A 23,004-nucleotide genomic window follows, 5' to 3' on the forward strand; every position below is an offset into this window, starting at 1 on the left:
CAAATTCATGTTCAGTCTATAGATATAATTTTTTTTAATGAAGTGGTACAGCTAGCTATCAGATCATCCATTCTATGACATTAAAGAATTCTTTGAGATGCCTGAGGAGGATATTAGCATTTAAAAGTTGTCTGTAGTTAAACATATGAGGATAACTGCAAAGATAAGGTCTCCCATTTTTTTATAAACACATAGATCTGTTTATTTCTACAATTGTTTTCAGTAGTTTACAGCTTGAACAATTAGCTATTTTTTGACATACTCATCATTACTGTCGATGCATTTTGTAGACACTGTGGCAGCTTTTGTATGCCCATGTCATACCAGCTCACTGCCAAGCTGTTCAGAAAGTGAACCTCTTCTTTCACCTCATTGTCAGAGCTTAATCGCTTTCTGGCCAAATGTTCCATTAATCTGTCCAGAAAGTTGTCCTGCTCAGCTGCAAGGCGGTGAAGAAATGCGTGGGAAACATCAACTCGTTGCTGCATGTAGTCTTCAGTCAGCATGCATGGTACCCACCTTGCGCACACCTTCTGGTAGTTCAATGTTTCCGTTAAAATTCTGTGAGCAGTGCTTCGGGAAACCTCAGGAACCAATGTGCAGAGATCATCCAGGGTGATATTCCAATCTTCACGCATGCTTTAATCTACCTTCAACACTCTCTCCTTAGAAATTGATGGTCTCCCGCTCTTTTGTTCTTCGTGAATTTCGGTCCAACCAGCTGCAAACTCTCTACACCACTTATGAACATTTTTAATATCCATGCATGATTCACCATACACTTCTGTCAATTGGTGATAGATTTCAATCAGCGCAGTGCCCTTTGTGTTCAAAAATTGAAAAACTGTGCACAATTTACACTTGACGGTAACATCCAATGGGAGTTCCATTCTCAATGGCTGCCAAGCTAAGACTGAGTGCCTGAGTGCAGAGTGTGCATGTTTACACCCAGCATGTGAAGCACTTTTCACAACAGTGTGACCAACTGCCACACAGAGTTCTGTAATTATAAAAAAAATAGGAGACTTTACTTTTGGGGTTACCCTTGTATTATTGTGTAATGTGGTTAATCATGTGCAATTATATAGTGTATACAGTAAACAATACAATACTATATTAGATTAGATTATAGTATAGCTTATTGCATTAACTTTTAGAAGCTATCCTGGTGTAATTTGCTATACTGCCATGCTTAAATTGTATTCTATAATATACTGACACTAGTTTATTTTATTATTCTGTATGTACTAGTACATCCTGTATGATGTATGATAAAGCCAATACCATTCTAAAATGATCTATGGCGAATAAAATTCTTGATTCTTGACTAATTAGTTTTTCATTAGTTAAATAAGAGAAAACGTTGCAATCACAATGTTAAAACACTATAGTATGATAAATGTAAGAGAAATGGGAGTTCATTAATGGTGCCACCAAAAGTACAGTAGTGAAGAGATTAGATTAGATTAGATTAGATTAGTTTTTCGTTCCATAGACGCGTGCTGAGGAGATCCTCGTGGATGTGGATATATCTTTTTTTTTTTTCTTTTTAAGCTGAAATAACAATACAAATAGTATGAGTATATACAATACATCATTTTTTAAGCTGAATTAACAGTGCTAATAGTATGAGTATATACTATATATCATTTGTTTCTAATAAAAAATTCGTCAATGGAGTAGAAGGAGTTGGTCACTAGCAAGTCTTTCAGGCTCCTTTTAAACTGATCTTTATTTGTAACAAAATTTTTTATGTTTGCTGGAAAATTATTGAAGATTAATGTTCCTGAGTAGTGGACCCCTTTTTGAACTAAAGTAAGTGCTTTTAAGTCCTTGTGTAAATCATTTTTGTTCCTAGTATTGTATGTATGAACTGAGTTGTTTGCTGGAGAAAGAGACACATTATTTAGGACCAATTTCATTAAGGAGTAAATATACTGAGAGGTAGTAGTTAGTATACCCAGTTCTTTGAAGAGGTTTCTACAGGATGTCCATGAATTTACTCCACAAATAATACATATTACACGCTTTTGGACTTTGAAAACTTTTGTTTGACTTGAAGAGTTACCCCAAAATATTATACTATATGACATTATGGAATGAAAGTAGGCAAAGTGTGCAAGCTTTTTCATTTTTATGTCACCTATATCAGCTAACACTCAAATTGCAATTACAGATTTGTTAAGGCGTTTCTGCAGTTCTGTGGTGTGCTCCTCCCAACTGAATTTATTATCAAGTTGTAATCCCAGGAATTTAAGACTGTCAACCTCTTCTATCTGCCCTTTTTCATACTTTATGCATGTTCTGGGTGGAGACCCCTTACAGGTTCTGAATTGTATGTAGCGAGTCTTTTCGAAGCTGAATGTCTGTGAGTTGGCTTTAAACCATTTATTATTTTCCATGAAGATATCATTAGCAGATCTTTCTAGAACTACACTCAACATACTATTTATTGCAATACTTGTGTCATCTGCAAACAAAATGAACTCTGCTTCTGGCAGTGTAACTGATGAGAGATCATTAATGTACACAAGAAAAAACAATGGCCCTAAGATGGATCCTTGTAGGACACCAAATGTAATCTCTTCCCATTCTGATGATGACTGATGGCTTAATTCCCTATTCCTTTGCACCGACACCCTTTGTTTCCTGTTATTGAGGTATGATGAACCATATTGCAGCACAGCCCATGACACCATAGACTTCTAATTTATTTAAAAGGATGTTGTGGTTCACACAATCAAATGCCTTTGACAAATCACAAAAAATACCTGCTGCTTGTAATTTGTAATTTAATGAATTAAATAAATTTTCACTGTAGGTGTAAATAGCCTTCTCGATATCAGAACCCTTCAGAAATCCAAAGTATGTTCTCGATAATATATTATCTGTGGTCAGATGGTTGAGAAGCTGCCTGTACATTACTTCTTCTAAAAATTTTGAGAATGCTGGCAAAAATGCAATCGGGCTGTAGTTTGATGGTATCTCTTTATCCCCTTTCTTGAATAGAGGCTTAACATCTGCATATTTTAGCCAGTCAGGAAATGTCCCAGTTATAATTGACTGGTTACACAAGTAACTTAGAATTGCACTAAACTCACAAGAACATACCTTAATTAACTTTTTGATATTTCAACGTAATCACTAGAATGATTTGTTTTTAAAGATTTTATTATGAAAGTTATTTCTTTTGGTGAAGTGAGTGACATATTCATTTACCTGAAGCTATTTGCAAAGGCTAGTTTCAGATATTCAAGGGCATTATTTACTAATCCTGACAATCCCATTCTATCAATAATGGATATGAAGTACTTGTTAAATAGATTTGCCACATGATGCCCATTGGTTACTAATGAGTCATCTACCCTTAATGCTACTTGCTCCTGTTCCTTTCTGGTTCTACCAGTCTCCTCTTTCACTATATCCCATACTGTTTTTATTTTGTTCCCTGACATTGCTATCTTCTTCTCATAGTGCATTTGTTTAGATGTCTGAATTACTTTTTTTTAAATATTTTGCAGTATTCCTTGTATTTAGCTACATCATCAGCACTGGAGCTATTCTTGGTGACGAATATATTTTCCTTTTTGTCTTACAGGAAATCTTTATTCCTTGTGTAATCTATGGCTTTATTATAGATTTCCGTTTAATTTGAGGAACTTTTAGAGGCAAACAGTTTTCAAACATGGCACTGACATTGTTCATGAATGTGTTATATTCTTCATTCATGTCATGAGCACTATAAACATGTTTCCAGTTCATATCTTTGAGCAGTTTTCTAAAACACTCAGTTTTTGGTTGATTGACTATTCTCATGTACTCAGTTTTAGTAGTCTTGATAATCTGCTTAGAATTTACCTCTAAAACAAGGAGCTGCATGCCATGATCTGATAGTCCATTTATTACAGGTTTTATGATATGATTTTGTTCCTTTGATTTGTCTATAAAAATGTTATCAATGGCTGCCTTGGGATTTAGTGATCATAGTTGGAAAGTTTACAGTGTGAGTTAGATTGACAGACAACATTACTAACTGCAGTAAATGTTAACTGGAAGATTGCATTAGAAAATCTGTATTAAAGTCACCAGCAACCAAAATTTCTTTGTTTCTTCCTATTAAATAACCCAAAAGAGCCTCTAGATGATTTATGAATAGATTATAATTTCCTGCAGGTGCTCGGTAAATAGTTACTGTTATATAGGATCTGTTACGGAACTCTACTTCTGTTGCACATGCTTCTAGAAGCTGCTCTAAACAGAATTTATTAATGTCAATGTTCTTGAATTTATGGCAGTTTTTAATAAATGTGGCAACTCCTCCTCTATCCATATCTACTCTGCAGAAGTAGGAAGCTAGCATAAATCCTGAAGTGTCTAACATATCTATACACATTGGTCAAATATTATCGAATTTCTCCATGCTTGCTTACCTCTATGACATTTACATTCATCAAAATAATCAAGATAATTTTTTTTTTATATAAGAAATATATGCAAAATTTATGACAAATAAAAAAGGGTATCACAAAATGCATGATAAAGCATATTTTATCAGAAATTATACTTGGTACATAGAACATGATGTAGTCAGATCAGTTTCATTACAGGTTGATGTCTATCCTTCTTAGGTCTCAACATTTCTGATCTTCTGTCTACTTCCTTATTTCCCTGTTTTTGTACCAATTCTATTCTTCCTCTTTCTACAGTCGATAGTCCTCATTGTGAGCACTCTTTTCTGCCTGTCTGATTCTCCAGGAATTTATTCCTTTGGAGAAGTTTACCAGGACTAAAACTTCATGTAGAGAAATGTTATTTGTGGTAACAGCTGCTGGGAGCATTACACATTGTTTAAAACTTTTGCCAAGTAACATATAATTATATTATTACATACCATTTGATCTTTTCCCCAATATCAGGATTAACAAATGAGCAATGCAGTGCAATGTACATAAAAGATGTTAGCATCATCATGTTGATGAAGGCAACATTATATGAAGTGCAAGGTACTTGAGGTAGAATAGATTTTGATATGTTAACATCGATATTACATCATAAGTGTATTGTCTACATAAATAGCAGCAAAAGTTAGTGGTAGAGGTTGTAGCATCATTCATACATAGATCACTTTTACAATGATATTGGACATGTGCTGATATCAAAACTGAGGAACAACAAAAACATAATTCATATATACAGTCATTTTCATACTTATATACAGGTCTAGTTTGACACTGATGAAGCAGGTACCCATCAAAGTCTTATAGTAGCATTGCCTTTATTATTTTAGAGGAACCATGTATACTCAAAATTAGTATGACTGGATTAGAGTCTCCACCCTCGCAAATACAAGGCCACCCTGTTTAAAACAGTGCTAGATCACACAGTTTTTTCCTAGTGTACAACACTGTTTTACAATTTTATTTAATAATTTAAAAAGTTAATGCTACACTGTTCATTCATTTCTCACTCACAGTCTCTGTGCACACATTATTTCATAATGTAACACTACACACACTATCAACTGATGTATGGATCATAGCAATGATGCCTGATCTTCGTTTTGTGTCCTAAATATCTAAAAGCCTGAAAAACTGAATCAGCATCCCTCATAATGAGTGATAGGTTAAGGTTCGAAAAAGGACATGGGAGTAAGTTTTTACAGAACAAAAAAAAAAAAAAAAAAAAAAAAAAAAAAAAAAAAAAAAAAAAAAAAAAAAAAAAATACTTAGTGTGAAAGTGTTGTTGGAATATATTTTTTTCTGTGAAGTCCTTTTGTAATTAGTAATTCATTCATACTAAATGCTAACTACAATAATATACTTATAAGTCAGTTACAACAATAAGTGACTAAGAGGATGTTTAAATGATTACTTGGAACACAAACATAAGGTGAAATCAGGCAACCAAGAATAATTTCATGGTTAAAGCAGGAGTAAGGTTTTCTCAAGACAGTAAATATAGAGGAAAAGGACAGGTAATAGGGTCCAGTCAGGATGTTGTACCCAAATATATGGAAAACGAAAAGAGGCAGGATAGTTGTACCAAGGAAGGATGCTCTATATCTGAGTTGAAAAAAGGGAGTAACATAGAAAAGGACACAATCTGTGTGAGAAATACAGAATTGTGTATGAACCTGTGGTGGCATTCAGTCAGTCAAGTGACTTATCTTTGGACTGGTTTCTTTGGGTTTGCGGCTGATAGCATGCGGACCTTCAGTTCATTGTGAACATTTGAGTTAGAGTGTCTGTGTATTTATGTGTAGCGATATTGAAATGATCATTAAAGTAATTATCTCTACACATGGAATCAGCGTATTTATTTACCTACTTCCACACTGGTGACCCTAATGACAAGTGCTCTGAACTGTTTTCGTGTTTTCTGTATCATAATTTGTTACAACTCTCTCCCATGCCTATGCAATCAGAGCTTCCGATCATGAACTTTCATAATTTTTCTACAGTGGCCATGAGTGCAATGATTAATAGGGCCCACACAGCCACCAGCATATTGACTCAGACTGTGCCTTCACACATGTACAGGCATTTCAAACAAGAGAGTGATGCATCACGAACTGTGCCTCGTGCTCCTATATGTACTTCATCCGATTTGGTACAGCGTGGGTTAGCCGACCTGTGCCGTCTTGCCTCGGCCAAGGTCGAGTCTGCTGTGCCGTGCATGCCATGTGCATTTCCAACCAAATTACAACTCTCTTCCATGCCTACCACAAATTCTGAACAGTACATTATTGATATGGGAGATGCTGCTGCCACACCATAACATTTCCAGATGCCCTAGCTGCAACAGGAACTTAGCCTGCATAATCAAGTTTGTGGGACACCATGTCCCCCTCTCCCTAATGTTACCACTACCACATAAACATTATGCGCAATCAACCCCCATGTAACGCTGTGTTATTGGATGTCCCACAAGCTAAATTTCCAAAATTGCCAACATTTGTAAAGGACCAGCCTCAAACCTGGTTTGCACTCACGCAGTGTCTTTTTCGCGCTACTGGTGTCCATTCCAAGGAATCAAAATTCGTGTGCCTAACCAGCCATTTATATGACCATTTGGACTTAAATCAGTGAGACTGTGGTGTATCTGCCCCCCCCCCCCCTTCTCCAATATACAAATGCTAAACGTATTATCTGTGAACATTTGTCACTATCTTCGGACAAGATCATTCACCACATTGTTCACAAGGAACATTTAGGTGACCTCACTCCCTCCACACTGTGGGGTCGTCTACATGTCCTTGCAACACGTGACTTTCTGCCAGATGCAGCACTGTGGTCGATCTCGTTAATGAAACTACAGGAAATATTACAACTGCAACTCCTACCTCCCACATCAAGCACGCTCAATGAGAAACTGTTAGTAGCAGACCGCACTTTCCAGATGATTCGCCGGTGTGAACTTTCATTTCAGATTCCAGCTACTCCCATACAGTTGAGTGACATCCATACAGTACTGCCCCATCTACCACCCAGTATCGGACATGCTCGTCCACGCAGCCAGTGTGAGTGCTTCGATCTGGTGACCTAAACCATGAACCTCTTGCGCTGCAGCCGCCCCCCCCCCCCCCCTATCCCTTCCAGCAGCATCAAGTGGTAAGCAGTATTGCATAGCAGCAGCCTTCAGTACTACTACGGCCACTCAACTGCACCCACGTTATCCCTTATGCTGGTTTCATGCCACATTCGACAACGCTGCTCCCAACTGTCATTCACCATGTGTGGCGGAAAACATGAAATGTGAGATGCATTAAGCACGCAAAAAATACACAGTACCACAGTCATGAGCAGAGAGCACATATCACCTCACCTGTTGGTGGATGTCGCTATGTGCACGATGCTACCACCAACCAAGTTTTTGATTGACAGTGGGGCTGACAAGCGTCATTACCCCATCACTTACACCCCTGAATCTGCGACCCTCACCTACATTACTATGGGCAGCAAATGATTCAAACTTTAACATGCTTTGCACAGCTCCATTCACCTTGAAATTATCTGCCTCTCTGAAGTTTCTATGGACATCCCTAGTAGCAGAAGTCAGTTACCCATTGCTAGGCATTGATTTCCTACACCACCAATCGTTTTCCATCAATGCATCAGTGTCATCTACCTACTGATATGACTATTCCTCTCAGGTCTGCCTCTTGCACAATCCCCGCCCCCTCGTGACAGTCCTCTTAGCTCTTTGACAGCCGAGTGTGCTCTGCTTACAGCTAAACTCGCGAGTGCAGCTTGTGACATTGTAGTTAAATGCCAACAGACTAACAACCTCCAAACTAATCAAACAGACGTGAGGTCTCCAGCCTTCACTGAATCAGCTGTTCGCCTTGCAACCTGCTGCTGAGACTGACCACCATGTGATGGATGCTATTAAGGTCAGTATTTCTGCCTCACCTAGTGAACAGTGTGATCCCCACCCACAGCCGCAAAGTGTTTTGGCTGTCACCAATGGTGCATGTCATAAACTGAACACTACTGAAGGTCCCCCTGTTAGACATAAAGCTCGTAGACTGAACCCTCATAAACTCAAGATTTCTAAGTCTATTATTCAGGACCTTTTAACTGCAGGGATTGTTCACCCCTCATCCAGCCATTGGTAATCACCAACTTGACTTGCTCCAAAATATCACAGCTCATTCAGGCTCTGTGGGGATCGCCATAGCTTAAACAATATAACTATTTTGGACAATTAGCCAGTTCCCCATATACAGGACTTTGTGCAACAACTGAGTGGTTGTAAGATGTTCAGCATGGCAGATTTCAAGAAAGAACATCATCAAGTCCCGATGCACCCTGATGACATTCATAAAACGGCTATCATCACAACCTTTAGTTTTTTTTTTTTAGTATTGCTACATGCCATATAGTATAAAGAATGCAGTGCAGACATGCCAATGCTATTGGACTCCCTCCTTCTTGCTATGTGTACCTTGACAATATTCTAATTTTTTAATCATTAGCAGAAGAGCACAAACATCATCTCAAGGCAGTGTTTTGTTTCATATTCAATAATGGTGTGGTAATCAATAAGGACAAAATGCAACTCTGATGCACTTTGCTTACTTTTCTTGAGAACGAAGTGTAGGCTGCAGATATTAGACCCATCTCAGACAAAATTGCATTGGTTAGTCAGCTACCCCCAGCTGAAACCTACCAAGACTTATGTCACCACATCACTAAGGCTGTGTCATGACAAACACCATTGACTGATGCTCTGTCAGGCCCACATACAACAGGCACACGCCAACTACCATGGACTGAGAAAATGGAACGTGCATTTGTGGATTTGAAACAGGCCCCCCACACAAGCCGTCACTTTAGCTCATCCGGTTGCAGAAGCCAAAATCTCTGTCACGAAGGACACCAGCGATTCTTCCATTGGGGCCATCCTGCAACAGCACACTGGAGATGAAGAACAACTCCTACATTTTGTCTTAAGAAGTTATCACCCTCCCAGAAGAAATGGTCAGCATTCGACTGGGAGCTACTTGCTGTGTACGAGGCGATATGTTATTTCCGTGAAGACATTGAGGATAGGGACTTAACAGTCTTCACTGACCACCACCACCTCACAGATGCTTTACGCAACCCACCTGTAGACCCCCCTCCCTGCCAGTCTCGCCACATGGACCTTATTGCCCAATAAACAAACGGACTTTCGCTACATACGGGGAACAGACAACGTCATGGCCAATTATGTCTCCCGCATCTCTGCCATACACAGTGTCATTGACTTTGATGCACTCACCCGAGCATAGCATCGTGATGCAGAATTATGGACTACAACCTTCCACCCCCCCAAAGTAATGGCCTCATGGAGCGGTGGCATCGCGGACCTTAAAAGTTGCTGTCATGTGCCACAACTCCTCATGGTAGACGCACCACCCTGAGTTCCCCTGGGTATCCACACATCATCAAGGAGGACCTCAAGGCCTCCCTGCCCAAAATATTGTATGGTGAACTATTGGTCCTTCCAGCCCAGTTCACTGAGGACTCCCACTTGCAGACACTGAACTCCCTCCCCTACTAGAGCAGGTGTGCTCCCATAATTCTCGACAGTGTGGCCACGTTTTGGCTCTCACTCCACTCTGACCATATTTATCCATAAGGAACCAAACAAGTGCGATTATGTGATGTTATGCCACGATTCAGTACACGCAGCTTTGCAATGTTCATATTCCGCCCCACATAAAGTGTTAGCAAAGGCAACAAACATATTTGGCATCCTCCTACATGACCGACCTCTCACCATTTCAGTTCAAAGACTGAAGCCAGCATGGACCATTGCAGACGGTGTTGTGGATGAGCCTGTTCCTGTCAAGCCATCTACATCACCGCATGAGGTCTCCACCGACACTGACATCTCACCACCAGATGGCTGCTCAGCACTGGCTCCAACTCCAGCTTGCCTGAGTCCGAACCCTGATGGCAAGTGTTCTACTTCCTCACTACTCACCCACCTTTCCCCTTCCTCTCCTAGCTCTTTTACCCCCCAAACAGATGTGTCTCATTTTGTCTCAGATGACATCTCTCTGCAGGTATGTGACAATTTCATTTTCATCCTTTATGCTCCTCCCCCCTTTGCCAACGACCCTTCCACCTCTTCCATTTCTATCATCAAACACCACCAACTCCCACCAGGTATGGAGATCAATGCGAACTCTTCTTTCATTGATGCTACACACCTCCTAACTATAACCATCCCACTCACTCCCCCCCCCCCCCCCCCCCTGCCAAGTGGTGTAAGAACTACATCACTCTTCCCCTCCCTTCCTCCCTCACCCATCAGAAGTGACTTGCATGGGCCCTGCCTGCAGACCTAGATATACCCACTGTTCCTGGATCTTTGTCTGTGTGCAGTGTCCCTGGTGCCTTCTCCCCTGCATAATTGCACAAGTGTTCCACACTGCCAGAGGGGGCAAGGGGGGGGGGGGGGGGGCTCTGTAGTTGCATGCAATCGGTTGAGTGTCCTCCCTTTGGACTGGCTTCTTTGGGTTTGCAACCAATAGGACACGGAACTTCAGATCATTGCAAAGATTTGAATTGGAGTGACTGTGTGTTTATTTATAGCAATATCAAGACTGAAGAAACTGCAAAAAGGTGGGAATTTAAGGAGATAGGACCTGGATAAACTGACTAAACCAGAGGTTGTACAGGGTTTCGAGGACAGCGTAAGGGAACATTTGACAGGAATGGCGGAAAGAAATAGAGTAGAAGACGAATGGGTAGCTCTGAGGGATGAAGTAGGTAAAAAGACGAGGGAATAGTAGAAATCCTTGGGTAACAGATGAAATATTGAATTTAATTGATGAAAGGAGAAACTATAAAAATGCAGTAAATGAAGCAGGCAAAAAGGAATACAAACGTCTCAAAAATGAGATCGACAGGAAGTGCAAAATGGCTAAGCAGGCATGGCTAGAGGACAAATGTAAAGATGTAGAGGCTTATCTCACTAGGGGTAAGATAGATACTGCCTACAGGAAAATTAAAGAGACCTTTGGAGAAAAGAGAGCCACTTGTATGACTATCAAGAGCTCAGATGGAAACCCAGTTCTAAGCAAAGAGGGGAAAGCAGAAAGGTGGAAGGAGTATATAGAGGGTCTATACAAGGGTGATGTACTTGAGGACAATATTATGGAAATGGAAGAGGATGTAGATGAAGATGAAATGGGAGATATGATAATGCGTGAAGAGTTTGACATAGCACTGAAAGACCTGAGTCGAAACAAGGCCCCGGGAGTACACAACATTCCATTAGAACTACTGACAGCCTTGAGAGAGCCAGTCCTGACAAAACTCTACCATCTGGTGAGCAAGATGTACGAGACAGGCGAAATACTCTCAGACTTCAAGAAGAATATAATAATTCCAATCCCAAAGAAAACAGGTATTGACAGATGCGAAAATTACCGAACTATCAGTTTAATAAGTCACAGCTGCAAAATACTAACGCGAATTATTTACAGATGAATGGAAAAACTGGTAGATGCCATCCTCGGGGAAGATCAGTTTGGGTTCCGTAGAAATGTTGGAACACGTGAGGCAATACTGACCTTATGACTTATCTTAGAATGAAGATTAAGGAAAGGCAACCCTACGTTTCTAGCATTTGTAGATTTAGAGAGAGCTTTCGACAATGTTGACTTGAATACTCTCTTTCAAATTCTAAAGGTGGCAGGGATAAAATACAGGGAGTTAAAGGCTATTTACAATTTGTACAGAAAACAGATGGCAGTTATAAGAGTCGAGGGGCATGAAAGGGAAGCACTGGTTGGGAAAAGGGAGTCAGACAGGGTTGTAGCCTCTCCCAGATGTTATTCAATCTCTATATTGAGGAAGCAAAGGAAGTAAAGGAAACAAAAGGAAAATTTGAAGTAGGTATTAAAATTCAGGGAGAAGGAATAAAAACTTTGAGGTTAGCCGATGACATTGTAATTCTGTCAGAGACAGCAAAGGACTTGGAAGAGCAGTTGAACGGAATGGACAGTGCCTTGAAAGGACGACATTAGATGAACATCAACAAAAGCAAAACGAGGATAATGGAATGTAGTCAAATTAAATCGGGTGATGCTGAGGGAATTAGATTGGGAAATGAGGCACTTAAAGTAGTAAAGGAGTATTGCTATTTAGGGAGCAAAATAACTGATTATGGTCGAAGTAGAGAGGACATAAAATGTAGACTGGCAATGGCAAGGAAAGCGTTTCTGAAGAAGAGAAATTTCTTAACATCAAGTATAGATTTAAGTGTCAGGAAGTCGTTTTTGAAAGTATTTGTATGGAGTATAGCCATGTATGGAAGTGAAACGTGGACAATAAATAGTTTAGACAAGAAGAGAATAGAAGCTACAGAAGAATGTTGAAGATTAGGTGGGTAGATCACGTAACTAATGAGGAGGTATTGAATAGGATTGGGGAGAAGGGAAGTTTGTGGCACAACTTGACTAGAAGAAGGGATCGGTTGGTAGGACATGTCCTGAGGCATCAAGGGATCACAAATTTATCATTGGAGGGCAGCGTGGAGGGTAAAAATCGTAGAGGGAGACCAAGAGATGAATGCACTAAGCAGATTCAGAAGTATGTAGGTTGCAGTAGGTACTGGGAGATGAAGGAGCTTGCACAGGATAGATTAGCATGGAGAGCTGCATCAAACCAGTCTCAGGACTGAAGACCACAACAACAACAATCGAGACAGTTGTTAAAGTACTTATTTTTACATGTGGAATTTTTGTGTACTTATTTAAGCCATCATACCTACTTCCACAAACTGTCCTTCTGAGAAAGAAGGTGCTATGAATAGTTTCCACAGAGGCAGAATACTAAAGTTTTGAGATTTATTCCAATGCTGCAGAGAAGAAACTTACATCAGTTGTAGTGGACAACAAAAGATAGTGAAATGGAGTTGTATTAAAAAATGAAGAAAGTTCTGGAGTTAGTATGTCAACAATAATCAAAGTTAACGAATTAGAAGAATGACTGTGCACAGAACTCAGCATTTGCTAAGCAATCAGAAGGTAACTCCATCAAAATGGTTAATGAAACAGGAAGGTATAACAAAGTATTACTGAAGATTACAGAAACCAGAATTCATTAGGTTATCATAAAGGCTGCCTTTTGTTAAAGAATTATAATTTAGATTTGAAAAGGAGCATTATGTAAACTATCGTACAATTGCTTAAAAATGCTATGGAAAAGAATTGATAAAAACAAAACAAAATCATTATTTGGATATATGGTAAAAAAGTAAATACGATTTTTGTTAAAAGATGTTGTGTGCATCCTTAAGGACTAATGAAACTTTTCATTTGCAGTAATAAAGTGTTCATAACAAAACAGGGGGAGTTAGAAAAGAATTGCACAAAAGCTAAGAGAAGATTTTATAGTAGTAAATAGATTTGTACAGTAGTAAGTAGAAACTTTATATAAGATATTAAACGCATTTGTGAAAGTAATTATTTTGTGCCAGACTTGATATGTAAATAAAATATGTACAAGTTGTTATGGAATCATTTGTCTGAGTGAGGAATATGTGATGTTACACATATCACTCTTGATGTGATGTGTAACCCTACATCTACGTTGCCCAGGAAGGATGTTTGGGACCCATAAGAAGACATAATAATTTATTATTTAGGAAAGCACAATTACAGCACTTTTTTTGTATATATTTCCATTGCCATAACTCCATGTTGAAGAAAGTGTAAAAGGAATCCTCCTCTAGTATTACTTTTTCTCAACAGTAGTATTCAATAACAGTAATATTTTTCAAGTTTTGACAGGCCAGTATTGTCTCAGCTGTTTTTCTGAAAAATTTTGTATAATTTTATAAACAATATGTTATAATTCAAGCTAAAATTTATGAAAAGGAATTACTTTATTTTTTGTTACAATCATTATGTACTAGCTCTGAATGTACAGTTCAACTTTTCTTTTTTTTTTTTTTCAAAAAATTTGAAATTATGAAATATTCAGCATAATTAAAATTTCTTTGTTAATTATGCAATCTCTTGCTGTTCATTATGTTAATTTCCAGATTCATTTATAAAATAATAATCTAACCTAATATAATTCATTTGTCAAGAAAAGTTGTAAGCCCTTTGGAATAATGTTATTACCGCAGAGTGAAATAGTAGGAAGCATGCCTCTGATGTGATCAGATGTGTTTTTGTATTTTGGACAAATGATGCAAGTTTGGCTTTGTTAATGTGAAAATTCAAAAGACAGTGTGATATAGTAAAATATGAGACAATAAATTATCATGAAAAACTTCTGCATTGACATTCTTCAAAATTATTTAGATCAATGAGAACGTAAAATGTGAGAATTTTGGCTTCAAGAATCAGAGTTCTAGACATAAAGAACTGGAGCCAACTGTGCAAGAAAAGATAAGTAAAGAGTTTATTGTAAATTTTACTCCTCTCAAATCTTCTGAAAAGACTTTACTATAGTTGATAGTAACCACAACAAAGAAGGGATAGGTAGATTACATAGGTAGATTACAAGTGTGGGCATCATCCAGGATTAATTGACTAATACTGAAGTTTTGTCTGTTTTGTTAATAAATTTTTATCACATGAAGAAAGAAACCAAAAGCTGCCCAACAAAGCAAATCATACCAACAGTGACAATGTAGTACCAATAATGACAGACCAAATTGAATGAAAGTGAAGAGGACTTCACAGCTACAACAGGGACATCAAAAAGGAGGGATAAGTACAAACTAATTTGTTTGTGGACTTGTGTGCTTGTTAACAAAATGAATAGGAACAAGGGTAAGGGTGAGATAGAAATGAAAGCTGTACGATACAATCAGGACATGTCTGCTGAGTGATATTGTAGTCAGTAAAGAAACAGTAAAAACTGATATTTTGCAGTTAATTTTGGAAAAACTAGAGGAAATGACTACAGATAACAATAACAAATTGAACAGAGTACAAAATCAAATGGACCAACTTAGTAAACAAGTTTCAGAGCTAAAAAATGGGCTGTCAGAGGCGTTAAAAAATGTGAATGAAAAAGCTAATGTTTTATAAACTAAATTTATTATTTTGGAAGCCACTGAGTCAGCAAAGCAATCAAAGAATGTTGATGGTGTCAGAGTTGAACAGAAGGCCATGGAAAAAATGCAACAAAATATTGCCAGTTTAAACCAAGACATTTTAAATGTAGAAAACAATATGCAAACTAATGTAACTGCTTTCGGTCAAAAAAATTTCAGTAGTTCAGGAAATTTATCTGAACCAAAGTCTGTGTACAAACAATGGTATTGCATAGTCAAACACTCCTATCAAAAGTTTTCCATCAGACAATTTATATCCAGTGAATTTTCTGCACCACAGCAGAGAGTTTTGTGTCGGGCATGAATGATAAGCAAAAAATTAAATTTGTTAAAAGATGACTTGAAGGGGAAGCTCTTTCATGGACAAATTTAAATTTAAGTCAGTGGGAAACATATCAGATTTTCATGAAAAGTTTTTAAATAAATTTTGGTCAGAATCTGAACAGAGGAGAATGAAAAGTGAATTTTTGAATGGTCCTAATTATAGGAATGGGGACAGTAGGCCTACTTTGAAATAGTTTTGTAAGAACCATATCAAAAAATTAATGAACCTTAATAAACCATTTGATGAAATGACCTTGACTGGTGCACTTGAAAGGAGAATACCAGAGAGGTTGCATTGGGATTTAGTACAGAGGCCTGACAACTGTGTTGAACAATTTGTACAATATGTTGACAGGATGGATAGAGAACTAGAAAGAAGTATGTACCACAATAACTGGAATGATATAAATCACAATGGGAATAATCACAGAAACAGAGGTAATAGTAAATTCCATCTGGATCAAAGTGCCAATAGATCGAGAAATTTTGAACACCAGCAGGATAGAAATAATGGGGATAACCAGGGGCATTTTAATACAAGAAACACATAGAAATAACTACTCAGGCAATGGCAGTTCACCTCAATTAAGATCCACAGTTTTTGCGCAAGGAAACATAACAAGCACAGGACCTCCAAGTTACACTTGAATTAGGCAATAGTAACAGTGTTAATGATATGACACATGTATCTAATGTTGAACAGAAGGAATATCAGATTTCTCATTTATTTTGATCAAAAGTTTGGGATACAATGTTTAATTATGGTGATGTAGGTGCTAATCACAAACCAGAATGTGAGAGCAGTATAATTTTAATGTAATATGTACTAATGATTTCTCCTCTTGTTGGAAAACAGTGTTGTTGATGAATGAAAATCAAGTGATGACTGTATTGGATCTGAACTAGCTGGTATTTTTGATATAGATGTGAATGAGAGCTGTGAAATAACTAAGATTGGTAAGTCTGGGACTTGTGGCTTATTGCAAATGAATGTACTTAGGGTAAGTGACTTCGGTGGAGATGAGACTTCTGTTGTCAGTGATGTTGTTGTTGAAGTAATTTTGGAGAATTATGATGATATGAGTATCAGGTATTTGTGGAGTTCAATAATTATGAAGGTTCAGAGCTACTTGTGAATGAAGTTGATGCTACAGGTAAGGTAAGTGATATATGTGATGCTGTAAGTAAGGGTCATGAAATAACAGTGAAATCAAAGCACTTTTTCATTAATGTCATGCAGAGTAATGATCAAGACACTTAAGATGAGATATCTGTGAGCCTGGAGAATAAAGGGGAAAACTTCTTTAAGTTTGCTTGGACCAGGTTGACGATAACACAGATAAAGCTGCATTCTGGAATACGTTAGCTGTGGTTAGTCAGAATCTGCATCCCAAATGGATGTATGAAGTGAAAGAGGATCTAAGTAGGAAGTGTAATTTTGACAGTAATGTGTTTTGTCTTCCTTCTGTAACAACTGATGTTAGTTGTGCCATGGAATCTATTCATTGTGTTCAATCTTTGCCTGGCAACATGAGTAACTAAAGTATTGTTATGATACCTGCAAAGTTGATAAAACCCTTTGAAGACAGTGTGGAAGTAGCATATGATGAAATTGAAAGTGAGCTTTTGCATAATGTCTCTGATAACAGAGAGGACGATTCAGATTTTGTGTGTCCTTATATTAAAATTAAGATTTATCTGTGGGAAGGTAACTGTTTGATTGAAACAGGTAGCCTGATTTGTGGATCAAGTACAGTAAGAATTTTGTGTAGATGTCCATTGTACATTTAAATATAATAGGAACTACTTGGACATGGAATCATAGTGACCCCTAGTCTGGAACAAAATATACGTTATATTTATATAAAAGTAGTAATGGGAGACTGGAACGCCATTGTGGGACAAGGGAAAGAGGGAAACATAGTAAGCAGTCATGGTCTTGGAAAGAGAAATGATAAGAGGTGAATGGCTAATTGACTTCTGCAGGGAAAGGCAGCTGATAGTGGCAAACGGTTCAAGAACCACAAGAGGAGGCTCTACACTTGGAACTCACCAGAGGATAAATACAGAAACCAAATCGATTTTATACTGGTAGAAGAAAGATACAGGAATGGAATCAAGAAGGTGCACACATTATCAGGTGCAGATATTAATAGTGACCACAAATTACTTATGGCAAAAACCGAACTAACAGTGAAAAAACTGAAGAGGGCGACCATGATGAAGAAGTGGGATCTAGAGAAGATAAGATCCAACAAAGAACAAATTACAGAAGTGCTGTGTCGGGAGTTTCTCAGCACATTACGAGACAAAGAACCACCTGATAATGCCAATGAGTACTGGAATATGCTGAAAGAAGGAATCATTAAAGCAGGACAGCAAAATATAGGATATGTAATAGGGAAAAGGTCGAAAAAACCATGGGTCACACAAGAAATGATTTCCAAGATGGAGGAGAGAAGAAAATTGAAAAACAAGAGCACTAAAGATGCAAGAAAGACATACCGAAGGTTAAATAATGAATTGCAAAGTAAAACAGAGCACGCTAGGAAAAAATGGCTAAAAGAGGAATGTGATGAAATTGAAGAACTGGACAGGAAGATATGACCTACTATGCAACAGAGTAAAGACTATGACATGGGAACAAAACAGAGCAAGAAGTGCTACTATGGCAATTTTGAGTAAAGACGAAGAGGTAGTGTACATAGATTGTGATGATGTCCTCCAGAGGTAGGAAGAATATCTAAAAGAGCTATATGACATAAATAGCAGACCAGAAACTCTGAAACTTGAATCACACAGCAGTGTAAGTGATGACGAGAAAGGACCAACCATCATAATGGAAGAAGTAAAGTCTGCAATAGGTGCAATGAAAAATGGCAAAGCGGTAGGCACAGATACAGGTACGATACCTGGAGAAATATTAAAATGCTTGAACCACAATGGAATAAGAGAAATATTGAGATTATGTAATAATATATATGACAGTGATGAATGGTTTAAGGACTTTCTGACAACAGTAATGATTCCATTACCGAAAAAACAAGGAACCAAGAAATGCAGCAAGCACAGGACAATCAGCCTCATTTCACATGCAGCCAAAGTGATGTTAAGAATAATTAATAAAAGACTTGAAAAAGTAATGGAGGAAAATGTTGGCAAGGAGCAGTTTGGCTTTAGATGGAATACTGACACCAGAGATGCAATAGCGCTCCTACAAATCTTGGGAGAAAGGTTTATTGAAAAAGGAAGAGACCTATATATGTGTTTCATCGATCTAGAAAAGGCATTTGACAATGTGGTTTGAGACAAGCTGGCAAGTATAACAAGGGAAAAGAGAGTGGACTGAAAAACCAGTAGACTTGTAAACTTATTATATCTTAATCAAAAAGTTTCAATTAAAGTGAGAGGAGAAAGTACAAACTGGATCGGACTATGAAAAGGAGTAAGACAAGGATGCTGTCTATCACCTACTCTTTTCAACCTCTACTTGGAAAATATCATTGACCAATGCTCATTAGATGACAAAGGCGTAGAAATTGGAGGAAGAAGAGTAGGGTGTTTGAGGTTTGCTGATGACATGGTCCTTCTAGCCACAGGGGAAAAAGAATTACAGGATTTGGTGGACACCATTGAAACTAACGGAAAAAAATATGGAATGAAAATTAACTCAAATAAAACAAAAGTATTGGCACTAGGAGGAAATAAAAATTATGCTGAATGGAGAAATACTAGAACAGGTGCAAAATTTTAAGTATCTTGGAAGCAGTATAGAAGCCGACTGGAAGTGCACCACAGAAATTAAAACAAGGATATCAATGGCAAAAGAGGGGTTTTATAAGAAAAGGAGACAGAGAACTCAGGAAGAGAGTCATAAAATGTCTTGTGTGGAGTGTTCTTCTATATGGTGCTGAAACATGGACTATGAGGAAGAAAGACAGAGAAAGGCTAGAGGCTTTTGAGATCTGGACATGGAGGATGGAAAGAATAAGTTGGATGGACATAGTAAAAAATGAAGAGGTATTGAGAAGAGTGGGAGAGAAAAGACGGTTACTAGATGTAATAAAGAGAAGAAAAAGAAACTGGATTGGGCATATTTTAAGAAAGAATAACGGACTGATCAAAACAGTTTTAGAAGGTTATGTAGAATGGAAAAGGAAGCAAGGAAGAAAGAGATTCCAGATACTGGATGACATGATGGACGGTACAACATGGGACAATGGCATTAAATATCTGAAATAAATTTTCTTATCTTAGAATACTATTAGTGTTAAATATTACTATTATTCCTATGTATTCTGCAGAGAACAATTAAATTTGTCACAAACTGTTTTGGTTGAAGTCATGGGTATTGTGGTAAATTGAGTGAAGACTCATTTTATTCACATTTACTATAAAAATTAGGAATAGTTTCTTAGTATATCTGTGTATATCACTTTAATAGTTCATTTTTTCATTGCATATAGCTCTGTTTATTAAAGTTCCATATGTGAACACTTTTTAATCAATTCTGACATAAACCCCATAAACTTATTTTTCAATATAAATAGGCAAAACATATGCTGTGCGATATGATGAAGGTATTGAAAAGCATACTTAGCAAACAAAACAATGTTTCAGGATTCGATGTGAAAGCTAGACAGAAAGAAACCTATCGATTGGAGTGTGAGATCAGAAACCTAAGGGGGAAACTGACAGACGTGAACGGATCCACTCTCACATGTCTGTATGGCTTCACCCTTGTTGGTCTAGTCAACTTACAAGAGATCACAGGAGCTGGGTAATGTACTCGAGCATCGGTCAACTACATCAATGTTGTGACTAAAATTTGTAAACTGTTAGCCATGAAATTATCCTGTACTAAGAATTCATGAAACTATTTGTTTAGAAAAGTCATCACTGCTATTGACAGTGTTATTCTACATTGAGGTATGTTTTTTTCAAGTAGGGGGATTAACTTCCCAATACACTATGTTACTTTAAATAATGCTGTGAAAGGTTGATGTCGTATGACTGATGATTTGTTATGCGAGAGCTTAAAAAATTCAAGAGTGCATTCTATGAACCATGTTGTAAATAATTATCAGAATCTGATAAAATTAAGTGCTATTAGGTTAATAGTCATAAATTTCAATGAATTTTCTTTTCTCAAAACTCAGTATGTATTTTTTTATCAATTGTAAATGAATCTTCTAGGCTTCTGTGTATGTAGGTTACTTTGTATGAACAATTAGCAAATCTCAGTGTGGAAGACATTTATGAGTACAGACTGTATAACAAGATGTATGCATTTTTGATTTCACCCACTGATTTTGATCCTCAGGCTATTCGATTATATCATCAATCAAAGCTATTTATGACTCTGATTACCTGTATGTATCCTGAGTACTGCATTATTGTATCTCATTGGAACTTGAGTTGTGGGCAAACTCATGCTTAACTCTGTTCTGGGTACCCCTGGTCATTGTGACTGTGTGTATGTGTGTACTCAAATAGAGTGTGCAACTATTTATTGTGGCTAGATGCTCCCTAAAATTATTTTACATATGACTGAACTTATTGATATCTGATTATGAACTTTATTTGTTTTGTTGTGTCAAAACATTTCTGCTGATGTGTACCCAGAGCAGTTTGGATTCATGGGTAGGTCCCCTCTTCGTAAGCTTAGGCACCAATATTTTTCATTATTTTTTTCCTTACATAAGTCAACATATCCTTGCATACTCTGGTTTATGAGGCTGATTTTGTGCTATACTTCTACTCATGGTTGAGCACATTCTTCTGGTCTGTACCTGTTATTGTGAGTTTTTCAAGTCAGCTCACTCATCATACACTTGAGCTCTGAATTTTTTTTCTTCTCTTGATGATTTTGAAGGTGTGACTTTATAGGTGTAAAGTTCCAATTTGTAATTCTAGTAATTTACATTGTCTCTGCACTTATTTCTATAATTTAGTGTTGTAATGTTGCAGTTTTGACTTCGTATCATTTGTGTTGTGGCAGAATGTTACGCAGATCTGAAAATCTGAATCCCCTGTCCTCATACACACATCAAGAAAAGTTTTACATCAGCCCAGTTCCCAGAACTCCTGAAGATAGATCTTGACTGTGGATATTGTATCACAGGCACAGTCCCTTTGACTGTTGAGAGATGTCACTAAACCCACCCAAAGATGTAAACAACTTTGCATGAGCAGCGCCTATTAGACAGAGGGGGTGTAACAGACAATCAGTTACAGTCATTCCACCAGGAAGGAGGTACACAGCTCGTGTTGTCTGTAGTTCAGCATCCACATTGTTACCTTGTGCCAGGAAGAGCTCTCAACAAGGGAAGCATCCAGGCCTCTCTGAGTATACCTACTTAACAGGAATCATAATATGGCTTTGGAAAGAAAGATTACTGCAGCTTTGTGGTACAATGAAAACCCTAACTTGAGTAAACTGAGAGTATTTGAATGTATTGCTTGTTATTTGGTACCAAAGGAACTGAGAACGGAGATATCTGACAGCAAGTCCTTGAAGTGCTACTTCACTGGCTATTTTCCTATGGCTACAGACTTTGAGGTCCAGAGAAAGGAAAAATAGTCACAGGAAGCTACAATGTTTTCTATGAACAAAGATTAGACTTTGAAAGTACAGTGACTGAGGACTAGATTCCGGAACCCATACAGGAATCTTCAGAGAAGGAATACAAAGATGATAATGAAGGATAATTTACTGAAGAAAATGTTACATCACATGACGGGGCTGTGAAAGAATTCCTTACATATGCCAGAACTGATCAGTGAGAAAGATGAAACTTCAAAGGAAGCTGTTCAACATTCTATCAGGAAGAGGAACCCTCCTAAATACCTGGATGACTACACTGTTGCTGCACTGAACACTGAATCATCTGTTGATGATGTACTGAAAAGCTACAGGAAAACTGATACTTTTCATGTAAGGAATACTACCATAAAGCTATGCTGGATGAATCTGACTCTATAAAGGAAAACAAGACTTGCATCTTTGTTAAATTACCTCCTGAAAGGAAGGCCATCAGCAGTAAGTGGGTGCTCAGATGGAAATATCACAAGACACAAGACTAGACGAGTCGCTAAAGGATGTTC

The sequence above is a fragment of the Schistocerca gregaria genome, chromosome 4 (assembly GCF_023897955.1).
Source record: "Schistocerca gregaria isolate iqSchGreg1 chromosome 4, iqSchGreg1.2, whole genome shotgun sequence".
NCBI lineage: Eukaryota > Metazoa > Arthropoda > Insecta > Orthoptera > Acrididae > Schistocerca > Schistocerca gregaria.